This window comes from Prionailurus bengalensis, chromosome B3, assembly GCF_016509475.1.
Source record: "Prionailurus bengalensis isolate Pbe53 chromosome B3, Fcat_Pben_1.1_paternal_pri, whole genome shotgun sequence".
Taxonomy (NCBI): domain Eukaryota; kingdom Metazoa; phylum Chordata; class Mammalia; order Carnivora; family Felidae; genus Prionailurus; species Prionailurus bengalensis.
In genome coordinates this window covers 105,209,018-105,214,725 of record NC_057355.1, presented here as the reverse complement: position 1 = coordinate 105,214,725, position 5,708 = coordinate 105,209,018, and positions in this window count along the sequence as shown.

Below are 5,708 nucleotides of genomic sequence, written 5' to 3'. Positions count from 1 at the left end.
CATCCAACTCTTCATTTCTGCTCAGGTCATGATCTCAAGCTCCATGGGATCAAGCCCTGTGTCAGGCTCTGCTCTTACAGCACGGAGACTGCTTGGGATTCTCTCTCTCCCTCTCACTGACCTTTCCCCGCTCCTTCCTGTGCACACTCTCTCTCAATATAAATTTAAAAACTTAAAAAAAGATGGAGTAAAGGTAGGTGAAACTGCTCTGAAAACTGTAAGAAGGCATTTCATCGCATCCAACTTATTACTACTATTACTCTGCTGCTCTCCCAGCATTGGAGAGAGAACACTAATCACAGGTCTCTCCAACTCCGGGCTGAGGGGGGTCACACCCCAGCAGCTACAAGTATCCTGTATCAGGCCAGACCACACTGATCCTCTCCTCAGTTGCACAAAGACGTCTAGGTGTTCTTCTGTGTCTCCAGTTGTTCTTTTAAACAAAATGAAAACTGGACTCACTGATTTGAGAGAACCAAGATTCTGTATGTAATTCACACTCTATATGCATTTAGTGTAAGCTACACTACCAAAACCTTCACAAAATCTCCTGATTTGGTACATTCCTAGCAACTCTAGCCACGTAGTTTAGGATTTCCTTAGAAGTTCTGATAATTGATCGATGGATGAATGGATAAAGAAAATGTGGTATATATATATACAATGGAGTATTACTCGGCAATCAAAAAGAATGAAATCTTGCCATTTGCAACTACGTGGATGGAACTGGAGGGTATTATGCTAAGTGAAATTAGTCAGAGAAACACAAAAATCATGACTTCACTCATATGAGGACTTTAGGAGACAAAACAGATGAACATAAGGGAAGGGAAACAAAAATAATATAAAAACAGGGAGGGGGACAAAACAGAAGAGACTCTTAAATATGGAGAACAAACTGAGGGTTGCTGGAGAGGTTGTGGGAGGGGGGATGGGCTAAATGGGTAAAGGGCATTAAGGAATCTACCCCTGAAATCACTGTTGCACTGTAACTAACTAACTTGGATGTAAATTAAATAAATAAAAATAAAATAAAATAAAAACACACAAAAGTCCAGTGCTTTTCAAAAATAATATAAAAACAGGGAGGGGGACAAAACATAAAAGATTCTTAAATATAGAGAACAAACAGAGGATTGCTGGAGGGTCTATGGGAGGGGGGGATGGGCTAAATGGGTAAGGGGCATTAAGGAATCTACTCCTGAAATCATTGTTGCACTATATGCTAATTTGGATGTAAATTTAAAAAAATAAAAAATAAAGTTAAAAAAATGAGTGGGTAGACAAACTGTGGTACTTCCATACAGTGGAACTTTTCAGCAATATAAAGGAATAAACTATTGACTCAAAAAAAAAAAAGTTCTGATAATTGCTGTAACAAATTTGTCCTTATTTCTCTGTTGATCCCTTTTTGACCACAGTATTGAGGTGTTTGGATATAGGGTGATCCTTATCCTTTCCCCACCTTGTTTTCTTCCAAAAGAAAAACAAAAACAAAAACAAAACCCCTGCATTCACTTGCGCGTTCATCCCCATTAAAATTTTGTGCCTATTTTACCAACCATATCCTTTCCTGCTCACCCAAGTGTCTTTTCTGCCATGGTCTGTTGAGGATATTTCAAAAGCCCAAGCCCTTCTCTTAGTAGTCATTCCTTTGTCACTGTTGGCAATTTTGCCAGATTTATCAATTCCATCTCTCCCCCAATGTTTCTCCAGGTTTTCCCACAGGAAAACACTAAGTACTTGGGGTACTAGGTACAGCCCCTGCTTTCACAACCTTACTCTGCCTCCCCACTTACTCTTTCCCTTAGTCATGTGTCTGTACCTCCAAATCTACTGTCCTCGTAACAGAAATCTTTCATCCTCTTTGAAAAAAGTAGCCTCCACTCTTAAGTACTGAGAACTAAGGATTGATGGGTATGTGGGGGAGAGGGGAAAGTGGGCGATGGGCATTAGGGAGGGCACCTGTTGGGATGAGCACCGGCTGTTGTATGGAAAGCAATTTGACAATAAAGTATATTCAAAAAAGAAAAGGAAAAAGCAGCCTCCTCTGTTTTCACTTTATTTTTCCTCCACTTCTTATACATCTCAATGCTGCTATGAAAAACAATTTCCTAGAAATTGGAGCATTAATACTGGTTGTATGATGATTAAGGATTACTATGTGTAATGGTATTGTGGTTTTGCTTTAAAAATGAGACCTTACCATTTGAGGTAAGTACTGAAATGTTTATAGGTAAGATATAATATCTGGGATTTGTTTTGAAAAGATACGAGAAGGGGTGGTGGGGAATGATAGGGCCAGACTGGCCATGCTGTTGGACCTAGCTAAGAGAAGTACATGAAGAGATCACTATACTCTTCTATTTTAATATTCTCTATAATAAAATGGCAGAAAGTTTTTTTCTCTTCACCTGCTATAGTTTGGGCTACTCTCATAAGATCTAACATAATATTTGGATGACTTTTGCCATTTAAATGTTACTACAAAACCCAATGACCAAAATACAAAATTACTATATCCTATGGTATATATATTAACATTATGTATACCAATATTAAATACCAATAATACAAATTACCATTTATTCTTTACTATGCACTAAGCTACTAGGCATTGTTAACGTGATTTACATAAATTATCTCAATTTATTCTTCACAATATGCCTATCAGGTAGTAATCACTAAAGGCTCAGAGGAGGTTAAGAAACTTGCCCCGTATCATAAGGATGGAAATAAACACTTTAAATAAATGTTCATTACCAGTCCCAAATATGAAGAATATAATTATTCCCACAATAACTCAAACACAATGCTCACATTCATATTGATGTACTTCATTTCCAAATTATCATAAGCTATCACGTAGACTTGGCCAAAGACAAGGTTGAAATCAATTTACATTTACCTAGTTAATACTTGGTGGACTTAACAAATTTTATTTGCATTCACAATAAAATCAAGTATAATGCTAGCTGACTGTGCAGTCACTGTTTACAACCACAGTTGGAGGGAGGGAGGTAGCAAAGTTTAAAGGCAGCAGGTTTAGCCCCCTTAAAACAATCAATAGCTGTGTGCAACCATGGGAAATCTGTCCCTAAAGATGGTAGTGATCAATCCCCTACATGTTAGGCCATTGAATCCTGAGTAGTTCACATACATACACAAAATTTAGTGATTATATCTTAGATCAGCTTTAAAAAGGTTCATGCAATTGTGGATTTTAATGCAGCACAGTTCCTTAAAATTGTCATTACGTCTTTAATGGAACTAATGCATTCCTAAACATACATTTTCACAAATTATTTCTACTGGCTTTAACTAAAAAACTGAAGATATTTTCATCTGGAAAATATCTAAATCCCAGGAAATAAAACTTAAGAATCCCTGTTTAAGGTACAAAATTTTTTTTCAGTTCGTGCAACCTGCTGGCTTTTTAGAGTGTTTCTTTGGCATGAGAGGAAAACATAGGAGACACACAAATCTTTGTTAAGCTGTAAATTAACAAATCAGGGTACATGCTTCCTGAACACAGATCTCACTAAGTAAGAATATGTTTACTAAAAAAACAAAAACAAAAACAAAAACAAAAACCCTCAATGGGACCAGAAAAGGCTATAAAACGTTTTTTTAAGAAATTTCAAGTTGATTCACTGTGTAACAAATCCAGTAACAAATGTCTTTATACAATTTCTTTAAAAGCCAGGTCCTTCTCCTAGCATATGGCAAATTCTTTTATTTACAAAAGCGCATATACAGAATCTCAGGAAATTGAGGTATTAGAAAATTGAGATATATTTATACAGCAGAGGTAGTAATGAAAATCCATAACTAAAAATGAGCTTATTTCTTGGCGTTATAAAAACCTTACATTATAACCCCTACATTGTTTACATTTTCTTAAGTAGTAGAAGATAGATTTTGGCACTTTGGTGGTCTTTGTTATCCCTAGGTCTTTTAATTTGACGATCAAACACTGATTGCTCACAAACATACGCTTTGAGCTCTTTCTCCAGCAGTTAACAAGCTGTACCAAGCCCAGCACTCCCTTTGGCCAGGTGTTTTCCACCCCCACTCCTGCCCTTTTGATGAATTAAATGAACTAGATGACCAACTAGAATCAAAGGTAACACATAACGTGGCCAGAGAACACAGCAAAATTAATCTTGTTCTCTCAGAACCAAAAAACACTTGCCTTTCCATCAGCATGAATGATCTTCCAGAATTAAAATTTAACTATAAATACGATATACTTTCATATTCGTTTGACTACTGGTAAAATGAGAAATGCCCAACCTCATTTAGGGATGAAATGACCTCAAATTCATATAAACTGAGAAATTATTAGGCTTAACTATGTAAAATATCTTAACACTGAGAAGACAGGACAGTCTCATCAAAAGCTCATTTTTGGCACTTTAATCTGTGCATCTCTGCAACCCAGAAGACTTCCAAATAAAAACTGAGAGGGCTCTCAGAAGGGCTACATCACAACGGGGGCAGGGAGAGAGGTGGTGTCAAATATTGTATTGATGGAATAGACAGTCAATAGAAAAAGTGCGGCTATACTCTTGCTTAGAGATCACTTTTAATCATGACCCTTCCATTTCATAGTTCAATAAATTACTAGCCTTAAAAGTCCTATTGAAGAAAATGCTTTCCTTAGTTACTCCCACTTAAATATTACCTAAAGCTATGCTGTCCAATAGCCACTAACCGCATGTGACTTTAAATTTCAATTAATTAAAATCAAAAATTCACTTCTTCAATCATAGTTGCTTCTCTTCAAGGGCTCACTAGCTACATGTGACTAGTGGCTACTAGAGAGCCACTAGTCTTTGCGGCTGGAGAGCACAAAGAACATTTTTATTATTGTAAAAAGTGCTATTGGATAGCACTGATCTGAAGAAAGTGCAGTGTGCTATATGCTCATGAGATTTTTCACTCTTTTTGAAAGCTGTTTCAAAGTATCACTATATCTCTGGGCTACAGATGAATAGTGATCTCTGCTCATAGCTGTCACAGGACGGTGTCAACTTTCCGACCATCACTCAGACAATTTATGAGGTACTCAGGAGTTTCATGTAAGTAAGACTCAAGTAAAACATGAACTCAAGATATTTTCACTATCTGACTATAAAAGAACAAAGTGAAGATTGCATGGATGATGAAAGTAATTCAGCACTCGTATTTAAAACAGATCTCTTTCTTCTACTAATATCCATAAATCTTCAAATATAAAAGCATGCGTAACTACCATTTAAAGCTTCTCATGAGAATGGGGCAAATAGCCCAGATATTGCTCTATTTTACTTTGGTGTCTTAGCAAGGGGGCGGGGGGACATTACTTAAGTACAAACAACAACAACAACAACATAGTAAATTAAAATAAAAACAGTCTTAGGAATTGCTACCAAACAAGGACAAAAAACCAAGTTTCGGTTTTAGGCATGCAAAAATGCTCTCATTTGTATTGATATCTGATATCTGAGTGGACTAACTTTGAATACTTTTAGGAAAATCAAGTTCATGTTATTTTCAAATTTACTTTGTCAGAACACAAAGTAGTTAATAATTATATATCACTTCTTCCAAATAATTCTTGGATGGGAGGCACGAAGTGGGGAGCTGAATAGATTGCTTGTTTTTTTTTTTTCTTAGTAGGTAAAAGCAGAACAACTCAATCATAAAATGCACACAGCTGTATC